The 23061-nt window shown below is 45.0% G+C and overlaps 1 protein-coding gene across 8 annotated transcripts in view; it reads left to right on the top strand.

Annotated features, from left to right (window-relative positions):
- Positions 1-23061, top strand: part of LOC138667080 (zinc finger protein 684-like) — an 84369-nt gene that overhangs the window by 15265 nt on the left and 46043 nt on the right. Inside the window, exon 1 of one of the 8 annotated variants that reach the window (XM_069755366.1) lies at positions 4551-4648. The exons of 6 other annotated variants lie outside the window; for them this stretch is intronic. The gene's annotated coding sequence lies outside the window, so the exon portion shown is untranslated. Of the gene's footprint in view, positions 1-4550; positions 4649-17367; positions 17432-23061 lie in introns of those variants that run through there. One more of the 8 variants, XM_069755365.1, reaches the window with a different exon arrangement.

Here is a 23061-nt window from a genome sequence, read left to right as displayed (position 1 = left end):
TAAGTTGAACCTTGTATGTTCTAAAGAATCCATAGCCTTAAACTGTGGGAGCCTTATGATTGGCAGACAGCAGTAGTAATATTTCTGGGACTCATCACCCGTGCGTTCGGTGAGTGGTGGCAGCGTGTATGAGCTGGTGTGTGATTTATGCTCCCATTACAGCATAGGACAGAGGTTGAATGCTGGACTGAGACAGAGGAGATAGACTAACCCTTGCAGGTGCAACCCCCAAGTCGCGTGCTGAGAAGTGGGTACGTGACTCCTTATTTAACTATCTATTGCTGCGTTCAGCACATGTTTTAAACCATTCAATTAGAATTGGTATTAAACAGCCCTCCACATCAAGCTGTTCACATATTGAGATAATGACACCGTGACGACACCTAACAATCGATCAACCGTACCTCACCATTACGAGGCTTCAAGCAGGATGTTCTCAGACGGAATTGGCCACTGAGCTTAGTGTCCTAGAGTCCTCAGCAGGTTGCAACAGAGATAGAGAGACTGGGAGAGTCACTGAAAGGCAGAGAAGTGAACATCTTTTGGTCACGTCCCATACTGATGACTTCTTCATTGTGAACAATGCCCTTCGGAACTGGATGTGATGAATGTCACAGAACTCCAGGCACATTTAAGGGAGGTGAGAGGCATTAAAGTGTCATGTCAGACCATTCAAAACAGTTTACATCACCGTGGTCTGCATGCTAGATAACCTGCAAGGGTACTTGACCACACCCACCTGGCACAGGCGTCATCGTCTTGCATGGACCAGGATGCATCTATACTGGAAAATGTACCAGTGGGCCTTAGTGTTGTTTACTGATGAAAGTCGATTCATGCTGAGCAGAAATGATTACCACCAACGATGTTGGAGATGTAAAGAAGAACGCTATGCAGCCGCTATTGTCACCAGATGAGCCTTTGGTGGTGGTGGTGTTACAGTGTGGGCAGGTGTGTCTTGTCAATACAAAACTGCTCTACATTTTGTGAATGATACAGTGTCAAGCCACTACTACTTGAGTAACATCATTAATCCAGCCATTATGCCTCTGCATGAACAGCACAAGCCTAAATTCATCTTCATGGATCACATTGCTTCAGCTAATCTTGGTCGCATCATTGGGGAACAGCTGCAGGAGACTGGGGTATCTCAAATGGAGTGGTCCGCACTTTCCCCAGACCTGAATCCCATAGAAAACCTATGGAAACAGGTGAGTCGCCGTGTAGAGGCTAATAACGCTGTACCCCAGATCCTAGAATCATAGAATGATAGAGTTCGAAGGGACCTCCTGGGTCATCTGGTCCAATCCCCTGCTCAAAGCAGGATTCACTAAATCATCCCAGACAGATGTCTGTCCAGCCTCTGTTTGAAAACTTCCATGGAAGGAGAACTCGCCACCTCTCGTGGGAGCCTGTTCCACTCGTTGATCACCCTGTCAAAAAATTTTTCTAGTGTCTCCTCCCATTCAGTTTAATCCCATTGCTTCTAGTCTTTCCTTGTGCAAATGAGAATAAAAATGATCCTTCCATAATGTGACAGCCCTTGAGATATTTGTAGACAGCTATTAAGTCTCTTCTCAGGCTTCTTTTCTGCAATCTAAACATTCCCAAATCCTGCATCCGTTCCTCATAGGACATGGTTTGCAGACCCACCATTCTGGTCGCTCTTCTCTGAACTTGCTCCAGTTTGTTGATGTCTTTTTTTAAAATGTGGTGCCCAAAACTGGACTCAGTATTCCAGGTAAGGTCAGACCAAAGAGGAGTAGAGGGCAATAATGACTTTGCGTGATCTAGACTGTATGCTTCTGTTAATACATCCCAGAATTGCATTTGCCTTTTTTGCTGCTGCATCACACTGTTGACTCATGTTCAGTTTATGATCTATTAGTATACCCAAGTCTTTTTCACATGTGCTGTTGCTTAGCCCTATGCCTCCCATTCTGTAAATGTACTTTGCATTTTTCCTTGTTAAAAACCATTTTGTTAGTTGCTGCCCACTGCTCCAGTTTATTTATATCTTTTTGAATCCTCTCTCTCTTCTCTAGTATTAGCTATCCCTCCTAGCTTTGTGTCATCAGCAAATTTAATTAGTGTACCCTCATTTCCTTCATCTAAATCATTGATAAAGATGTTGAACAATACAGGGCACAGGACAGAACCCTGTGGTACCCCACTTGAGACATTCTTCCAACTGGATGTGCAGCCATTTATGACCACTCTTTGGGTCCGATCACTAAGCCAGTTATGAATCCACCTAACAGTTGCCTTGTCCATTCCATAATTAGTCATTTTTTCAATAAGGATGGTGTGGGATACTTTGTCAAATGCTTTGCTGAAGTCAAGATATACTATATCTACAGCAGTTCCCTGACCCACTCAGTCAGTGATTCTGTCATAGAAGGAAATTAAGTTAGTCTGACATGACTTATTAGTTACAAACCCATGCTGACTCTGGTTATTCACTCCATTCTTATCCAGGTACTTACAGTGCCTTGCGAAAGTATTCTGCCCCCTGGAACTTTTAAACCTTTTCCCACATATCATGCTTCAAACATAAAGATACGAAATGTAAATTTTTGGTGAAGAATCAACAACAAGTGGAACACAATTGTGAAGTTGAACAAAATTTATTGGTTATTTTAAATTTTTGTGGAAATTCAAAAACTGAAAAACGGGGCGTGCAATATTATTCGACCCTTTTATTTTCAGTGCAGCAAACTCACTCCATAAGTGCATTGTGGATCTCTGAATGATCCAATGTTGTCCTAAATGCCTAATGATGATAAATATAATCCACCTGTGTGTAATCAAGTCTCCATATAAATGCACCTGCTCTGTGATAGTCTCAGGGTTCTGTTTGAAGCACAGAGAGCATCATGAACACCAAGGAACACAACAGACAGGTCCGTGATACTGTTGTGGAGAAGTTTAAAGCCGGATTTGGATATAGAATGATTTTCACTGAACATACATGTTGTTTAATAATTTGTTCAAAGATCTTTCCTGGTATGGAAGTCAGACTCACCGGCCTATAGTTCCCCGAGTCCAACTTCTTCCCCTTTTTGAAGATAGGAACGACATTTGCTTTTCTCCAGTCTTCTTGGACTTCTCCTGTTCTCCAAGGTTTTTTCAAAGGTTATGGAGAGTGGTTAAAAAATTTCTTCCGCTATCTCTTTCAGTACTTTGGGGTGTAATTAATCTGGATCTGGAGACTTGAATTCATTTATGTTAGCTAAAGGTACCTTCACACTAAACGATATCGCTAGCAATCCGTGACGTTGCAGCGTCCTCGCTAGCGATATCGTTTAGTTTGACACACAGCAGCGATCAGAATCCTGCTGTGATGTCGTTGGTCGGGGCTAGAGGGCCAGACCTTTCTTTGGTCGCTGGCTCTCCCGCTGACATCGCTGGATCGGCGTGTGTGACACCGATCCAGCGATGTCTTCACTGGTAACCAGGGTAAACATCGGGTAACTAAGCGCAGGGCCGCGCTTAGTAACCCGATGTTTACCCTGGTTACCATCCTAAAAGTAAAAAAAACAAACACTACATACTTACCTACAGCCGTCTGTCCTCCAGCGCTGTGCTTCTCTGCTCTCCTCCTGTACTGGCTGTGAGCGTCGGTCAGCCGGAAAGCAGAGCGGTGATGTCACCGCTCTGCTTTCCGGCCGCTGTGCTCACAGACAGTACAGGAGGAGTGCAGAGCACAGCGCTGGAGGACAGACAGCGCCGTTAGGTAAGTATGTAGTGTTTATTTTTTTTTACTTTTAGGATGGTAACCAGGGTAAACATCGGGTTACTAAGCGCGGCCCTGCGCTTAGTTACCCGATGTTTACCCTGGTTACCTGCATCGTTGGTCGCTGGAGAGCGGTCTGTGTGACAGCTCTCCAGCGACCAAACAGCGACGCTGCAGCGATCCGGATCGTTGTCGGTATCGCTGCAGCGTCGCTTAATGTGAAGGGGCCTTAAGTGTTTCCTCACTATCTTTCTGTTTATAGATATCCTGGATTCTTCTACTCCTTTAATAGGACAGTGAAGATCAGTTGATGTTAAATTTCCTTTCTGAGAGAAAGCAGATGCAAAATAGGAATTTAAAAGTTCAGCCTTCTCAACATCCTTTCTTACCATTTCATCATTTTCATCCTGTAAAAATCCTATAGCATCTTTTACTTTTCTTTTACTTTTGACATATCCCCAAAATCCTTTTTTACTGCCTTTGACATCTCTTGCAAGCCTTAATTCATTGTCAGCTTTAGATAATCTGATTTGTGCCCTGCAGGTTCTGCAGACAGCATTATATTCTTCTTTAGATATGCCTCCCTCTTTACATTTGATAAACATTTCTTTCTTCCTTTTTAGCATGTGTTTAAGTTCTGTGTTCATCCGTCCTGGTTTCCTTAAATGCTTTGTATTCTTCCCTCTTTTTGGAATTGTTAACGATTGTGCTTTGAGACTCTCATATTCAAGATTTCCTAACCTACTTGGACATTCTTGTCCTTAAGGATATCCAGCCATTGGATCCTTCTGATTCTTTCTCCCTCTGATTCTCTTTTCTATGACCTGAGGGCCGTCCTTCAAGAAGAGTGGGGATGCCATGCTTCAGCAGACAATAACTCAACTGGTGAACAGCATGATACGTTGTCAAGCTGTAAGTGATGCTCAAGGCTACATGACAAATTATTGAGAAATCAAAATTTTATGGGGGGTATACCCACCACTGTTGTTGGCTTTTGTTTCAATAAATTGACATGAAGAAATCCCCATTGCATTCTTCTACTTAGGCCGGTGTCCCACTTGCAACTGCAATGCAAGAGACTTGCGCGAGTCTCTCACCTCAATACCTGGCACTGCCGCCGGAGGTTCGTACCGGAGTGTTCAGCTGCATTGAAATACATGCAGCCGCACACTCCAGTCCCGAGTGCCGGCAGCAATGCCAGGTATTGAGGCAAGTTTCTTGCATTGCAGTTGCAAATAGGACTCCGGTCTTAAGCTAGCTGTTGAACCCGTTCTATGCTCAGGTTGCAGATGTTAAAGGGAACCTCTCACCAGAAATAATGCTGTTAACCTGCAGATATGTGATTACACTGCATGCTAACAGCATTGTTATGCTGCTGAATGCAGCAGGGAGAAACCTTATTCATGCCAGCATTCGGTTCTAGTCATATGGGGGGTGTTGGGAAGTACCTGGTCAGTCACCTCTCTGAGTATACAGAGTGTCCGCTGTAACCACATCCTCGGCCCTGACTGGAAGAACTCTCCAGCGCTCTGTTCCCATCCATTTTTGGATGCTTCTTGAAGTGCTATATATTTGGGATCATTGTCCTGCTGGATGACACTGGGCACTGTCATGCTCCTGGATTCAATCTCTAGAGCGTGTGTTCTGTGGTCGGCTTCTCTTTCTCCTGAGCCACTGGAGTCACACCTTTTTTTTCTAGGTGTTTGGGTTCTGCTATTCTGGCTGCATTCTGTCTAGCTTAACACAGGTATTTTACTTTGGCTGCCTATCACCTTTTGGATGCAACTTTACGTTCTATTTTCCAGCTGTCGTTTCCTGCTTGTGATTATTTGAATATTTGACATTCCATAGATTTTTGGAGCCAGTCTGTAATAATTCCAGCTAGGGTCTTTTGCTTTACTGTTTCTTTTGCTATACTTTGCACCTCTCTTCCATTTTTCTTTAGGAAATAGACAGTAAATTTTCTAACAGTACTTACAATAGTCTTTGTTTGGTATTTCGTTATTTACTTTACTCGCGGATCTTTCCTTTGTTCAGGACACTTCTCTTATAGGTAATTCACACTCTGCAGTGCCCTCTGGTTATTTAGGAGGAATGTGAAGCAACTCTACGGCCTTTTAGGTGGTTAGGTCCGAGATGCCATCTTAGTCTGTAGTTAGTGTGTCACAACACAGCTGTCAGGTGACCCGAGACCAGGGGTTTCTTTCCTGGCCCTAACACTAGGGGGTACCCTGCTCCCCAGGATATTTCAGACTGTGAAGGTGCTGGGGCCTCCAACTTTGCCTTATCTGTTGTGAATTCTGTGGCTGAGCTCCCTCCTGTGGTCACAAGTGGTACTTCGGCTGATTCTCTCTGTGAGCTTCCGTTGGTGGAGGAAAGTGGTACTGCGGCTTCTGAGTTTCCTTCCTCAGGTGATGTGGTGAAGTCGTTAGGTGCTGCTCTATTTAACTCCACCTAGTGCTTTGATCCTGGCCTCCAGTCAATGTTCTAGTATTGGACCTGTTTCCTCCTGGATCGTTCCTGTGGCCTGCTGCTCTGCATAGCTAAGTTCCGCTTTGCTATTTTGTTTGCTGTTTTTTCTGTCCAGCTTGTCTATTTGTTTTTTCCTGCTTGCTGGAAGCTCTGGGACGCAGAGGGTGTACCTCCGTGCCGTTAGTTCGGTACGGAGGGTCTTTTTGCCCCCTTTGCGTGGTTTTTGTAGGGTTTTGTGTTGACCGCAAAGTTACCTTTCCTATCCTCGCTCTGTTCAGAAAGTCGGGCCTCACTTTGCTAAATCTATTTCATCTCTACGTTTGTCTTTTCATCTTAACTCACAGTCATTATATGTGGGGGCTGCCTTTTCCTTTGGGGTATTTCTCTGAGGCAAGGTAGGCTTATTTTCTATCTTCAGGTTAGCTAGTTTCTCAGGCTGTGCCGAGTTGCATAGGGAGCGTTAGGCGCAATCCACGGCTGCCTCTAGTGTGGTTGGAGAGGATTAGGGATTGCGGTCAGCAGAGTTCCCACGTCTCAGAGCTCGTTCTATGTTTTTGGGTTATTGTCAGGTCACTGTATGTGTTCTGACCTCTATGTCCATTGTGGTACTGAATTACCTTTCACAACACTTATCTCCTAAGTTAGCCCTCCGTCTGTTCTCTTACCCCACTCAGGGAAGAGGGGTGCTACTGTGCACCACAGTACACCAACCTGACAAATGGCAACACAGACAAGGGTTAAAGGAAAACTCCAGGCACATAAAATATTCACTCACATATAACAGTTGAATCCACCAGGGTGTGCAGGAAGGGGGGGAAAAAACAAGAATAGAGAAGAATAAGGAATTACCATGCGTTCTAATAACTGCTGCAGCTCTCCTTCTCATGCCACCTCCTTTCCCTCTGTTAGCCATGCAGCAATAAAGTTAGCTCTGAAGAGAATTAGTTACATAGTTATTAAGGTTGAAGGAAGACTATAAGTCCATCTAGTTCAACCCATAGCCTAACCTAACATGCCCTAACATGTTGATCCAGAGGAAGGCAAAAAAAACCCATGTGGCAAAGAGTAAGCTCCACATTGGGGAAAAAAATTCCTTCACGACTCCACATACGGCAATCAGATTAGTTCCCTGGATCAACGCCCTATCAAGGAATCTAGTATCTATAGTCTATAGTCTAGAATCTATACCCTGTAACATTATACTTTTCCAGAAAGGTATCCAGTCCCCTCTTAACCCCTTCCCGACCCATGACGCCACGTAGGCGTCATGAAAGTCGGTGCCATTCCGACCCATGACGCCTATGCGGCGTCATGGAAAGATCGCGTCCCTGCAGATCGGGTGAAAGGGTTAACTCCCATTTCACCCGATCTGCAGGGACAGGGGGAGTGGTAGTTTAGCCCAGGGGGGGTGGCTTCACCCCCTCGTGGCTACGATCGCTCTGATTGGCTGTTGAAAGTGAAACTGCCAATCAGAGCGATTTGTAATATTTCACCCATTATAACGGGTGAAATATTACAATCCAGCCATGGCCGATGCTGAAATATCATCGGCCATGGCTGGAAATACTAGTGTGCCCCCACCCCACCCCTCCGATCGCCCCCCCACCCCCCCGATCTGGCCGGTACACTGCTCCGGCTCCCCTCCGTCCAGTGCTCCGCTCCCCCCCCGTGCTCGTGCCCGCTCCCCCCGTGCTCCAATCACCCCCCCGTGCTCCAATCCCCCCCCCTGCACTCCGATCCACCCCCCCCCGTGCTCCGTTCCACCCCCCCGTGCTCCATTCCAGCCCCCCCGTGCTCCGTTCCACGCCCCCCGCGCTCCGTTCCACCCCTCCCGCGCTCCGATTCCCCCCCCCGTGCTCCGATCCCCCCCCCCGTGGTCCCCCCCCACCCTATCATACTTACCGATCCAGCCGTGGTCCCGTCCTTCTTCTCCCGGGCGCCGCCATCTTCCAAAATGGCGGGCGCATGCGCAGTGCGCCCGCCGAATCTGCCGGCCGGCAGATTCGTTCCAAAGTGCATTTTGATCACTGAGATAGATTATATCTCAGTGATCAAAATAAAAAAAATAATAAATGACCCCCCCCTTTGTCACCCCCATAGGTAGGGACAATAAAAAAATAAAGAAATTTTTTTTTTTCCACTGTTAGAATAGGGTTAGGGGTAGGGGTAGGGTTAGGGTTAGGGGTAGGGTTAGGGTTAGGGGTAGGGTTAGGGTTAGGGGTAGGGTTAGGGTTAGGGGTAGGGTTAGGGGTAGGGTTAGGGGTAGGGCTAGGGGTAGGGTTAGGGGTAGGGTTAGGGCTAGGGCTAGGGTTAGGGTTAGGAATGTGCACACGTATTCTGGTCCTCTGCGGATTTTTCCGCTGCGGATTTGATAAATCCGCAGTGCTAAACCGCTGCGGATTTATGGCGGATTTACCACGTTTTTTTCTGCGCATTTCACTGCGGTTTTACAATTGCGATTTTCTATTGGAGCAGTTGTAAAACCGCTGCGGAATCCGCACAAAGAAGTGACATGCTGCGGAATGTAAACCGCTGCGTTTCCGTGCAGTTTTTCCGCAGCATGTGTACAGCGATTTTTGTTTCCCATAGGTTTACATTGAACTGTAAACTCATGGGAAACTGCTGCGGATCTGCAGCGTTTTCCGCAGCGTGTGCACATACCTTTAGAATTAGGCTATGTGCACACGGTGCGGATTTGGCTGCGGATTCGCAGCAGTGTTCCATCAGGTTTACAGTACCATGTAAACATATGAAAAACCAAATCCGCTGTGCCCATGGTGCGGAAAATACCGCGCGGGAACGCTGCGTTGTATTTTCCGCAGCATGTCAATTCTTTGTGCGGATTCCGCAGCGTTTTACACCTGTTCCTCAATAGGAATCCGCAGGTGAAATCCGCACAAAAAACACTGGAAATCCGCGGAAAATCCGCAGGTAAAACACAGTGCCTTTTACCTGCAGATTTTTCAAAAATGGTGCGGAAATATCTCACACGAATCCGCAACGTGGGCACATAGCCTTAGGGTTAGGGTTGGAATTAGGGTTGTGGTTATGGTTAGGGGTGTGTTGGGGTTAGGGTTGTGGTTAGGGGTGTGTTGCGGTTAGGGCTGTGATTAGGGTTATGGCTACAGTTGGGATTAGGGTTAGGGGTGTGTTGGGGTTAGTGTTGGAGGTAGAATTGAGGGGTTACCACTGTTTAGGCACATCAGGGGTCTCCAAACGCAACATGGCGCCACCATTGATTCCAGCCAATCTCGTATTCAAAAAGTCAAATGGTGCTCCCTCACTTCCGAGCCCTGACGTGTGCCCAAACAGTGGTTTACCCCCACATATGGGGTACCAGCATACTCAGGACAAACTGCGCAACAATTACTGGGGTCCAATTTCTCCTGTTACCCTTGTGAATCTAAAAAAATGCTTGCTAAAACATAATTTTTGAGGAAAGAAAAATGATTTTTTATTTTCACGGCTCTGCGTTGTAAACGTCTGTGAAGCACTTGGGGGTTCAAAGTGCTCACCACATATCTAGATAAGTTCCTTGGGGGGTCTAGTTTCTAAAATGGGGTCACTTGTGGGGGGTTTCTACTGTTTAGGCACACCAGGGGCTCTGCAAACGCAACGTGACACCCGCAGACCATTCCATCAAAGTCTGCATTTCAAAAGTCACTACTTCCCTTCTGAGCCCCGACGTGTGCCCAAACAGTGGTTTACCCCCACATATGGGGTATCAGCGTACTCAGGAGAAACTGGACAACAACTTTTGGGGTCCAATTTCTCCTGTAACCCTTGGGAAAATAAAAAATTCTGGGCTAAATAATTATTTTTGAGGAAAGAAAACGTATTTATTATTTTCACGGCTCTGCATTATAAACTTCTATGAAGCACTTGGGGGTTCAAAGTGCTCACCACACATCTAGATAAGTTCCTTTCAGGGTCTAGTTTCCAAAATGGGGTCACTTGTGGGGGGTTTCTACTGTTTAGGCACATCAGGGGCTCTGCAAACGCAACGTGACGCCCGCAGAGCATTCCATCAAAGTCTGCATTTCAAAACGTCACTACTTCAATTCCAAGCCCCGGCATGTGCCCAAACAGTAGTTTACCCCCACATATGGGGTATCACCGTACTCAGGAGAAACTGGACAACAAATATTGGGGTCAAATTTCTCCTGTTACCCTTGGGAAAATTAAAAAATTCTGGGCTAAATAATTATTTTTGAGGAAAGAAAACGTATTTATTATTTTCACGGCTCTGCATTATAAACTTCTATGAAGCACTTGGGGGTTCAAAGTGCTCACCACACATCTAGATAAGTTCCTTTGGGGGTCTAGTTTCCAAAATGGGGTCACTTGTGGGGGGTTTCTACTGTTAAGCCACATCAGGGGCTCTGCAAACGCAACGTGACGCCCACAGAGCATTCCATCAAAGTCTGCATTTCAAAACGTCACTACTTCACTTCCGAGCCCCGGCATGTGCCCAAACAGTGGTTTACCCCCACATATGGGGTATCAGCGTACTCAGGAGAAACTGGACAACAACTTTTGGGGTCAAATTTCTCCTGTTACCCTTGGGAAAATAAAAAATTGCAGGCTAAAAGATCATTTTTGAGAAAATAATTTTTTTTTTTATTTTCATGGCTCTGCGTTATAAACTTCTGTGAAGCACTTGGGGGTTCAAAGTCCTCACCACACATCTAGATTAGTTCCTTTGGGGGTCTAGTTTCTAAAATGGTGTCATTTCTGGGGGATCTCCAATGTTTAGGCACACAGGGGCTCTCCAAACGTGACATGGTGTCCGCTAATGATTGGAGCTAATTTTCCATTTAAAAAGCCAAATGGCGTGCCATCCCTTCCGAGCCCTGCCGTGCGCCCAAACAGTGGTTTACCCCCACATATGGGGTATCAGCGTACTCAGGACAAACTGGACAACAATATTTGGGGTCCAATTTCTCCTATTATCCTTGGCAAAATAGGAAATTCCAGGCTAAAAAATCATTTTTGAGGAAAGAAAAATTATTTTTTATTTTCATGGCTCTGCGTTATAAACTTCTGTGAAGCACCTGGGGGTTTAAAGTGCTCAATATGCATCTAGATAAGTTCCTTAGGGGGTCTAGTTTCCAAAATGGGGTCACTTGTGGGGGAGCTCCAATGTTTAGGCACACAGGGGCTCTCCAAACGCGACATGGTGTCCGCTAACAATTGGAGCTAATTTTCCATTCAAAAAGTCAAATGGCACGCCTTCTCTTCCGAGCCCTGCCGAGTGCCCAAACAGTGGTTTACCCCCACATATGAGGTATCGGCGTACTCGGGAGAAATTGCCCAACAAATTTTATGATCCATTTTATCCTACTGCCCATGTGAAAATGAGAAAATTGAGGCGAAAAGAATTTTTTTGTGAAAAAAAATTACTTTTTCATTTTTACAGATCAATTTGTGAAGCACCTGAGGGTTTAAAATGCTCACTAGGCATCTAAATTAGTTCCTTGGGGGGTCTAGTTTCCAAAATGGGGTCACTTGTGGGGGAGCGCCAATGTTTAGGCACACAGGAGCTATCCAAACGCGACATGGTGTCCGCTAACGATGGAAATAATTTTTCATTCAAAAAGTCAAATGGCGCTCCTTCCCTTCCGAGCCTTACCATGTGCCCAAACAGTGGTTTACCTCCACATGTGAGGTATTGGTGTACTCAGGAGAAATTGCCCAACACATTTTAGGATCCATTTTATCCTGTTGCCCATGTGAAAATGAAAAAATTGAGGCTAAAAGAATTTTTTTGTGAAAAAAAAGTACTTTTTCATTTTTACGGATCAATTTGTGAAGCACCTGGGGGTTCAAAGTGCTCACTATGCATCTAGATAAGTTCCTTGGGGCGTCTAGTTTCCAAAATGGGGTCACTTGTGGGGGAGCTCCAATTTTTAGGCACACGGGGGCTCTCCAAACGTGACATGGTGTCCGCTAAAGAGTGGAGCCAATTTTTGATTCAAAAAGTCAAATGGCGCTCCTTCCCTTCCAAGCCCTGCCGTGCGCCAAAACAGTGGTTTACCCCCACATATGAGGTATCAGCGTACTCAGGACAAATTGGACAACAACGTTCGTGGTTCAGTTTCTCCTTTTACCATTGGGAAAATAAAAAAATTGTTGCTAAAAGATAATTTTTGTGACTAAAAAGTTAAATGTTCATTTTTTCCTTCCATGTTGCTTCTGCTGCTGTGAAGCACCTGAAGGGTTAATAAACTTCTTGAATGTGGTTTTGAGTACCTTGAGGGGTGCAGTTTTTAGAATGGTGTCACTTTTGGGTATTTTCAGCCATATAGACCCCTCAAACTGACTTCAAATGTGAGGTGGTCCCTAAAAAAAATGGTTTTGTAAATTTCGTTGTAAAAATGACAAATCGCTGGTCGAATTTTAACCCTTATAACTTCCTAACAAAAAAAAATTTTGTTTCCAAAATTGTGCTGATGTAAAGTAAACATGTGGGAAATGTTATTTATTAACTATTTTGTGTCACATATCTCTCTGGTTTAACAGAATAAAAATTCAAAATGTGAAAATTGCGAAATTTTCAAAATTTTCGCCAAATTTCCGTGTTTATCACAAATAAATGCAGAATTTATTGACCTAAATTTACCACTAACATGAAGCCCAATATGTCACGAAAAAACAATCTCAGAACCGCTAGGATCCGTTGAAGCGTTCCTGAGTTATTACCTCATAAAGGGACACTGGTCAGAATTGCAAAAAACGGCAAGGTCTTTAAGGTCAAAATAGGCTGGGTCTTGAAGGGGTTAAATTTAAGTAATGAATCACTCATTACAACATCATACGGCAGAGAGTTCCATAGTCTCACTGCTCTTACAGTAAAGAACCCGCGTCTGTTATAATGCTTAAACCTTTTTTCCTCCAGACGTAGAGGATGCCCCCTTGTCCCTGTTTCAGGTCTATGATTAAAAAGATCATCAGAAAGGTCTTTGTACTGTCCCCTCATATATTTATACATTAAAATAATATCACCCCTTAGTCTTCGTTTTTCCAAACTAAATAGCCCCAAGTGTAATAACCTATCTTGGTATTGCAGACCCCCCAGTCCTCTAATAACCTTGGTCGCTCTTCTCTGCACCCGCTCTAGTTCAGCTATGTCTTTCTTATACACCGGAGACCAGAACTGTGCACAGTATTCTAAGTGTGGTCGAACTAGTGACTTGTATAGAGGTAAAATTATATTCTCCTCATGAGCATCTATGCCTCTTTTAATGCATCCCATTATTTTATTTGCCTTTGTAGCAGCTGCCTGACACTGGCCACTGAATATGAGTTTGTAGCAGAGTCCAGATTATATAGGGAAAAGTAGTGGCTAGCCGAGCACAGCTGACAACAGGGATTTCCAACATGGCCGATTGACCCCTGTTCTGCCAGAAGAAATAAACACATTTAATATGATGGACCAAGGTTGTTAGACTACTGGGGGGTCTGCAATACCAAGATAGGTTATTACACTTGGGGGTTATTTAGTTTGGAAAACGAAGGCTAAGGGGTGATTTTATTGCAATGTATAAATACATAAGGGGACAGTACAGAGACGTTTTAGTCTTGTTGACTATATTTGGACAGTAAAGTGACAATCGACTGTGCCTAATGGTAATACTGGTAGGGTGCATTTGCTGAGGTTTTTCCTACCACGCCTTATTATTTGCAGCACTCTGCACAGGTGTCTGCTAGTATGTGAATTGTGTGGTGCTAGTTATTATTTGTTGTTTATATATGTTGGTGGAGTCATGAGCCCCAGGATTTAATTATTAAAAATTAAAGGTTACATTTTAAACAATAGTCAAACAACTTTACCTTGCTGTTTAAACATTTTGGATTGATTGGTAAATTTTCTAGTTTTGCTTTTGCGTAACAGTACAGAGACCTTTCTAATAATCTTTTTATTCATAGACCTGAGACAGGGACAAGGGAGCATCCTCTATGTCTGGAGAAAAGAAGGTTTAAGCATAATAACAGACTCGGATTCTTTACTGTAAGAGCAGTGAGACTATGGAACTATCTGCTGTATGATGTTGTAATGAGTGATTCATTACTTAACCCCTTCATGACCTTGGGATTTTTCGTTTTTCCGTGTGCGTTTTTTGCTCCCCTTCTTCCCAGAGCCATAACTTTTTTTATTTTTCCCGTCAATATGGCCATGTGAGGGCTTATTTTTTGCGAAACAAGTTGTGCTTTTGAACAACACCATTGGTTTTACCATGTCGTGTACTAGAAAACAGGAAAAAAATTCCAAGTGCGGTGAAATTGCAAAGAAGTGCAATCCCACACAAAATATGTCTAGGTTCTCTTTTATCTAAGTGGTGAAAAAAAATTCCAAACTTTGCTAAAAAAAAAAAAAGTGCCATTTTCCGATTCCCGTAGCGTCTCCATTTTTCATGATCTGGGGTCGGGTGAGGGCTTATTTTTTGCGTGCTGAGCTGTAATTTTTAGTTATACCATTTTGGTGCAGATACGTTCTTTTGATTGCCCGTTATTGCATTTTAATGCAATGTCGCGGCGACCAAAAAATCTTAATTCTGGCGTTTCGAATTTTTTTCTCGCTATGCCGTTTAGCGATCAGGTTAATCCTTTTTTTTTAATTCATAGATCGGGCGATTCTGAACGTGGCGATACCAAATATGTGTAGGTTTGAATTTTTTTTTTTTATTGATTGATTTTGAATGGGGCGATTTAAACTTTTATATTTTTTTTTATTTTTTTCACTTTTTTTTTTACTTTTGCCATGCTTCAATAGCCTCCGTGGGAGGCTAGAAGCTGGCACCACTAGATCGGCTCAGCTACATAGCAGCGATCATCAGATCGCTGCTATGCAGCAGAAATGCAGGCTTGCTATGAGCGCTGACCACATCAATAACCATAGAGGTCTCAAGGACCTCTATGGTTACCATTCTGACGCAGGGCAGCCATCAGGGCATTACAGCCGTTACTGCTGTATGGGGCCCGGTCAGCAGCAGTACACAGAGGGGCCCGCAGATCCGGGGCCCAACTGTTGTGCTTCTACTGATCGGGCCCCATCGTGCACTAAAATACTGTGCACTGCGGCGCACACGTCGGCGCTGGGGCCCGGGAGCCTTCTTGGAGCTGTGCACGGCAGTCTCACCTAGTCGGCTGCGCAGCTCCTGCTCGGCTGTAGCTAGAATGTATGGGCTCCCTGCAGGTCCTGACTACAGCCCATACATTCTAGCCGTCTCAGTAGTGAATGTGCTAGAATGTAGGGGCTCCTGTCAGGTCCTCTCAGCAGCACATACATTCTAGCTGCTGCTTCACTGCTGGAAACACTAGACGCCCCGGGAACGACTGAGGTAAGTATAAAAAAACATTTTTGTTTTTTTAAATAGGTGAGGTGGGGGGGAGTGAGACTGCAGATGATGAAGTGTGTTTTAGGGAGTACTGTACATGATGAAATAATAGGGGGCTGCAAATGATGAAGTGTATTTGAGGGGGTACTGCACATGAAATGCTAGGGGACTGCAAATGATGAAGTAAGGGCACTACAGATGAAGTGAAGGGGGGATAGGGGACTGCAAATAATGATGTGGTGGTGATGGGAACTGCAAATGATGTGGGGGTGATGGGGACTGCAAATGATGAAGTAAGGGCACTACAGATGAAGTAAAGGGGGGGTAGGGGACTGCAAATAATGATGTGGTGATGGGAACTGCAAATGATGTGGGGGTGATGGGGACTGCAAATGAAGATGTGGGGGTGATGGGGACTGCAAATGATGAAGTAAGGGCACTATAGATGAAGTGAAGGGGGGGTAGGGGACTGCAAATAATGATGTGGTGGTGATGGGAACTGCAAATGATGTGGGGGTGATGGGGACTGCAAATGAAGATGTGGGGGTGATGGGGACTGCAAATGAAGATGTGGGGGTGATGGGGACTGCAAATGAAGATGTGGGGGTGATGGGGACTGCAAATGATTATGTGGGGGTGATGGGGACTGCAAATGATGTAGGGGTGATGGGGACTGCAAATGATGTTGGGGTGATGGGGACTGCAAATGATGTGGGGGTGATGGGGACTGCAAATGATGTGGGGGGACTGCAAATGATGATGTGGGGGTGATGGGGACTGCAAATGATTATGTGGGGGTGATGGGGACTACAAATGATGTGGGGGTGATGGGGACTGCAAATGATGTGGGGGGACTGCAAATGATGATGTGGGGGTGATGGGGACTGCAAATGATTATGTGGGGGTGATGGGGACTACAAATGATTATGTGGGGGTGATGGGGACTGCAAATGATTATGTGGGGGTGATGGGGACTGCAAATGATGTGGGGGTGATGGGGACTGCAAATTATGTGGGGGTGATGTGGACTGCAAATGATGTGGGGGTGATGGGGACTGCAAATGATGTGGGGGGACTGCAAATGATGATGTGGGGGTGATGGGGACTGTAAATGATGTGGGAGTGATAGGGACTGCAGATGATGAAGTGTGTTTGAGGGGGATCTGCACATGATGAAATGATAGGGGGCTGCAAATGATGAAGTAAGGGGGACTGCAGTTGAAGTGACGGGGGATAGGGGACTAAATGATGATAGGGGACTTAATGATGAAGTGGGGGTGATGGGGACTGCACATGAAGTGAGTGTGAGGGACGTGGACAGCAATTGAATTGAAGGTGGGGGTGGGAAGAACAAATGGTGTATTGAAGGTAGGGAGAGCAAATAATGAATTCTGAGGGTGGAGAAGAGCAATTGATAATGAATAGAGGGTGGGAGAGAGAGAAGACATGGCAATGAATTGAGGCAGAAGGGGCATGTAACTATAATGAATTGGGGTAAGGGTTAGAGCAGGAGGTAAATAGTGGGGGTCGTTGAGGATAAAGTGACTGGTAATAAATTGGGAGAAAGAATACAGGTGCTAATTAATTTATATGTTACATGGGGAAAGTGGCTATATACAGATAGTGGGGGCCCAGTGGCGGATTATAATTTATATTTGCAATGGTGGGTTGCATAATAACCAATTATATATTAATGGTGGGGAACGTCTGTAGTCAGATGTGTAGTGTAGAAGAAAGGGAAAAAATGGGGAATGTGCTCTGGAAGCGGTGCTCTAGATAACTGTTATTTTATGCAGAGACGAGTCCTGGCACAAAGAAGTGATAGCGGTCTGCGCTGGATTAAAAGAAACGCAAAGATGAAGGACTTTAGCTAGAGACGTCACTGGTGAGTATGTTACCTGTACACTGACACCATACACTGTATAATGTATACAGAGCTCCTGTGTATAATGTCACTGGTGATCATTATATTATCTGTACACTATACACTATATACAGAGCTCCTGTGTATAATGTCACTAGTGATCGCTGTATTACATGTACACTGTACCCTATATACAGAGCTCCTGTGTATAATGTCACTGGTGATCCCTGTATTACCTGTACACTGACACTATATAAAGAGCTCCTGTGTATAATGGCATCGGTGACCACTGTATTACCTGTACACACACTGCATACTAAGTACAGATCTCCTGTGTATAATGGCACTTATGGTGATAGTATTTTTTTTAAATTAATGATCAGTATTGTACTATTCAGTCACAATGTGGTGGTAATATGTTGTCCGGCCATGATGTAGCGGTATTTGTTCCTTGTATGTGCTATTATTCGGTCACTGTGTGGTGGTAATATGTGGTCTGTTCATGTTGTGTTGGTATTTGTTCCTTGTATGTAGTTGGTCACCATGTGATGGTAATATGTGGTCTGGACATGCTGCGGTGGTATTTGTCCCTTGTATGTGATATTGTTCAGTCACTGTGGTGGTAATATGTGGTCTGCACATGGTGTGGCGGTATTTGTTCCTTGTAGATAGTATTATAGGTCACTATGGGGTGATAATATGGTGTCTGGCCATGGTGTTGTGGTATTTGTCCCTTGTATGTGGTATTATTGGTCATTTGAAAAATAAATAAAAATACACCTAAATTGTATTGCATATTTTAACAAATGTTTAATAGGTTAGAGTAGAGTAGGGCCCGGCCAAAAGAGTCTACCTTGTTGTCGTCTCAGATTAAAAAAAACCTTTTGGCCAAAACAAAAGCTGCTGGCTATGTGTTTGATCTGGTGATGGGAACTGTTAATGTGTGATTTGTGAGAAGTGGAGTTTTGCCAAGAGACAGCGGTGGGGCTGTGGACAGTTCGAGGGGTGGAGGCGGGGCTGGGGTGGAGCCTGGGCGGAGTCTTAAGGGGGCCCTGAAAATTTTGCCAGTATGGGGCCCTGAAATTCCTAGTGGCAGCCCTGTTCTGACGCATCGCTGACCCCCGGCCGGAAGCACCTGTTAAATGCCGCTGTCAGTGTTTGACAGCGGCATTTAACTAGTTAATAGCGGCGGGTGAATCGCAATTTCACCCGCCGCTTTTGCGGACATATGTCAGCTGTTCAAAACAGCTGACATGTCCCGGCTTTGATGCGGGCTCACCGCCGGAGCCCTGCATCAAAGCGCGGTATCTGACCTCGGACGTACTATCCCGTCCGAGGTCAGAAAGAGGTTAAATTTAAGAAGGGACTGGATGCCTTTCTTGAAACGTATAATGTTACAGGTTATATATATTAGATTCCTTGATGGGGCGTTGATCCAGGGAACTAGTCTGATTGCCGTATGTGGAGTCGGGAAGGAGTTTTTTTCCCCAATGTGGAGCTTACTCTTTGGCACATGGGGTTTTTTGCCTTCCTCTGGATCAACATGTTAGAGCATGTTAGGTTAGGCTATGGGTTGAACTAGATGGACTTTGTTACATACTTTTTCATTTCTTTTTGCTATTTTTGCATTCTCAATATAATATTTCTGAATTGTGTATATTTTAGATATACTCCACATAGTACTATTATTCATGCAGGTCTTGGGCTGAGGGGGATCTCTATTGTTCTATTCTCCCTCATTCATTTTATTGCTTTAATCATTTTTGGTCGATTTAATCATGTATGTGTACATTGTGTATCTCAATAAAAAACTTGTTACGTTTTTCTCTTCGCCAAGACATCACTCACATGAGAGAGATGGATCTGCCCACAAGAACAGGAAACCTACAGAAATAAAATGGGCAGTCTGCCTCTCTTCCTCAGGCCAGTCTCACACGTCCAGATAATTCCGGTACCGGAAAAATCGGTACCGGAATTATCCGTGTCTGTGTGCTTACGTTGAACATCAGTGTGGCACACGTGCAGCAGCCATGTGCCGCCCGTGTGCCAACTGAGGACCACACGGACCGTGCAGGAGACAGCGCTAGAGTTAAGCGCTGTCCCCTGTGTGCGGTGCTGAAGCCGGTATTCATCCCTTCTTTCCAGCAGCGTTCGCTGGAAAGAAGGAATGAATCTTTTTTTTTTTTAATTTATTTTCGTTTTTAAAATAAAGTTGCCGGTAATCTGCCCCCTCCCACCCCCTGTGCGCCCCCCCGCTGGCATTAAAATACTTACCCAGCTCGGCGAGGTCTCCACTTGACGGCATGGTACTTGAGAGGCAGTTATTAAAATTAAGGGGATTTTCGGAAGGCTGAATTAACACACTCCTGCAGAGTAGGAAAGAATCTACAACAAATATTTATAGTAAAGTATGGAGGAAATTCCTAGAATACCATACGGGTACCCTCCCTCTCTAGGGAGGTTCTGATCACACCTATTTTAGAATTTCTGCAGAGAGGTAGAGAACTGGGTCTGTTCGTTAGTACGCTAAAGGTCCAGGTATCTGTCTTAGGGGCCCTTTTATGGTTATAATGTGGCAGGAGATAGGTGGGTGTCTAGGTTCATCGCAGCTTGTGAACAAAGCAACCCGGTTCACATTTCTCAGGTTCCTCCCTGGGATCTAAATTTAATTCTGGATGCCCCAACAGGTTCTCCTTTTGAGCCATTAGAGCAGGGGTCTCAAACTTGGCTGGGTATATGGGCCGCACACAGAAAAACATTTAATTTTGGGGGCCACATTATTTGCGTGACAAAATGATATTTTTAGTGATACCATTTTTTTCTCTATACACCTTTTGAACTGGTCCCTGATCTTGTAGTAATGTGCCCCATGCTGGTCCCTATCGTGTAGTAATGCCCCATGCTGTTCCCCATCTTATAGTAATGTGCCCCATCCTGGTCCCATTCTTGTCATTATGTCCCCCATCCATGTCCACATATTGCAGACAGAGCCCCCATCCATGTCCCCATATTGCAGACATATGCCCCATCCATGTAACCATATTGCAGACAGGTCCCCTCCCCATATTGCAGACAGGCCCCCCCATATTGCAGACAGGTCCCCCATCCAGGTCCCCCCCCCCCCATTTTAACATAGACATAACAGAGAAGAAAAAAAAAAGATTCTTCTCACCTGTCCTCCGTTCCCTCTGCGTCCTTTCTGCTTCATGCGGCCCGACGGCACATAGACCTCATAACGATCGCGCTCGCTCCAGCAGCCGCTGACATTCCACTGTAGTGCAGTGTATTGCCGCGCAGAGACCGGCTCTCTGCACAGAAATACTAGTGTCAGCCGCCGGACTATCAGAGGCCAGCAGCTGACATCTGCGTCCCGGCGCAGCGGCGTATGACGTCACTGCCATGCGCAGATAATGATATCATCTGCTGGCCTCTGATAGTCCGGCGGCTGACACTAGTATTGCTGTGCAGAGAGCCGGTCTCTGCGCGGCAATACACTGCACTACAACGTGGATGTCGGCGGCTGCTGGAGCGAGCGTGATCGTTACGGGGTCTATGTGCCGTTGGGCCGCATGAAGCAGCCGGAGGGGCCGCGTGTTTGAGACCCCTGCATTAGTCAGTTCCCCTGAAATACATATCATTGAAAACAGCCCTTTTGGTAGCATTGAGATCAGCGAGAAGAGTTAGCGATATCCAGGCTCTTTCCATAGATCCACCCTTCCTGTTAGTATCTCAAGACAAGGTTATACTGAAACCAGATCCATTATACCTTCCTAAGGTGGGAGCAAAGTTTCACAGGTCACAGGAGATCATTCTTCCCTCATTCTTTAGTAATCCTTCCACTCTAGAGGAAGAAAGATTTTCACGCCCTAGACGTGAGGAGTGCTGTCCTGGAATATATAGATAGATCTAGGGCCTAGAGACAGAGTAGGGCTCTGTTTGTATCCTTCCAGGGCCACAGGAAGGCGTATGGGGTCACGAAGGGCACCTTATCTTTCGCATACTCCGCGAAAGACAAAAATTCTCCAGAGGGTATAAAGGCGCATTCAGCCTTGGGCTGAGAGGGCGGACATCCCAATTGAGCTTATATGTAAGGCCGCAAGGTGGTCGGCACAGTCCACCTTTTATAACCACTACAGGCTGAATCTTTCATCTTCTTCGGAACTAGCCTTTGGGAGAGCTATCCTCAGCACGGTGGTCCCTCCCAGGTGATGGTTCTTTGAAAATCTCTCATGTGGGTGCTGTTGTGGCGAGGAGTAAAAAGCCAGATTACTTACCGGTAATGCTCTTTTATTGAGTCCACGACCGCACCCACTCACTACCCTCCCAAAGTTAGATATAAACAGATCATGTAATGGTTGGATATAGGAATGTATAAATATATATATTGTAGCGTTTCACCCACTACGTGTCTTGGGGGACACTCGCTTGGCAGCAGAATAATCATAGACAGGCACGGTATTTCACATAAACAGTCCATGTGGTTTATTATACTCTCAGAATAAACCACTGTAGGCCATGTTACATATCACAGACCTCATATAGTTCTTTACTTCATCATATATGGCTTTACAAATCATTCATTATTCAAGGCTGTATCTCTCCAGTCACCGGGTGACTGCACAGTTCAGCAACTGTCCTATGTTAGCGCACAGTTCTTTTCCCCATACCAGGGGTTACCTCTTATGGAGTCAACCTGTGGAGTAGGAGCTCCTGTCAGTCCTGGCTTTGCCAGCACAGAAGCGGTCCCAGGCTCTGTAGGTATATGGTCTGTAGGTGTTTCCAGGACCTAAAAAAGAAAGGAATGTCCAGCTTCACCGAATCCGTAAAAAAAAGAGTTTTCTTTATTCACAAACTTTAAACATGGAGGATACAGACTTCAGCACGAACCATACGGGTAAGGACCTTGACGCGTTTCTGGAGACTAAGTTCCCTTAATCAAAGGGACCTATAGCACACAGGCCACTCAGTGCCTAAGCCCAACCATGTGCTATTCAGGAATTCCCAGGATTTCCAACACAGGCTTCCAGGGCCTTGCACTTGGACCACTCAGATCCAAACACAGGAACCATGTGACCCACACCCTAGTCACATTACATACCTGTAACCACTCCCCTGGGTGGGAGTGTAGGTGTGTGGCTAGTTTGACCCTCCAATCTCTCATAACTAGCCCTACCAGTCTCCCATTAGAACTAAACATTTACATGTGGGACTACAGGTCCCAGACCACAACACAACTTTAGTCTGACAGCGCAGAGTGATCTCCTCTGCGACACACGTACCGGCCATCCACAATTCTGCTGGACTTTGTCTCATCCCAATTAACATTGGTCACTGCCCCACAATATATATATATATATATATGTATATATACAGTGGGGCAAAAAAGTATTTAGTCAGTCAGCAATAGTGCAAGTTCCCCCACTTAAAAAGATGAGAGGCGTCTGTAATTTACATCATAGGTAGACCTCAACTATGGGAGACAAACTGAGAAAAAAAAATCCAGAAAATCACTTTGTCTGTTTTTTTAACATTTTATTTGCATATTATGGTGGAAAATAAGTATTTGGTCAGAAACAAAATTTCATCTCAATACTTTGTAATATATCCTTTGTTGGCAATGACAGAGGTCAAACGTTTTCTGTAAGTCTTCA

The sequence above is a fragment of the Ranitomeya imitator genome, chromosome 2, assembly GCF_032444005.1.
Source record: "Ranitomeya imitator isolate aRanImi1 chromosome 2, aRanImi1.pri, whole genome shotgun sequence".
NCBI classification, from domain to species: Eukaryota; Metazoa; Chordata; class Amphibia; order Anura; family Dendrobatidae; genus Ranitomeya; species Ranitomeya imitator.
This window is presented reverse-complemented; position numbering and strand designations above follow the sequence as displayed.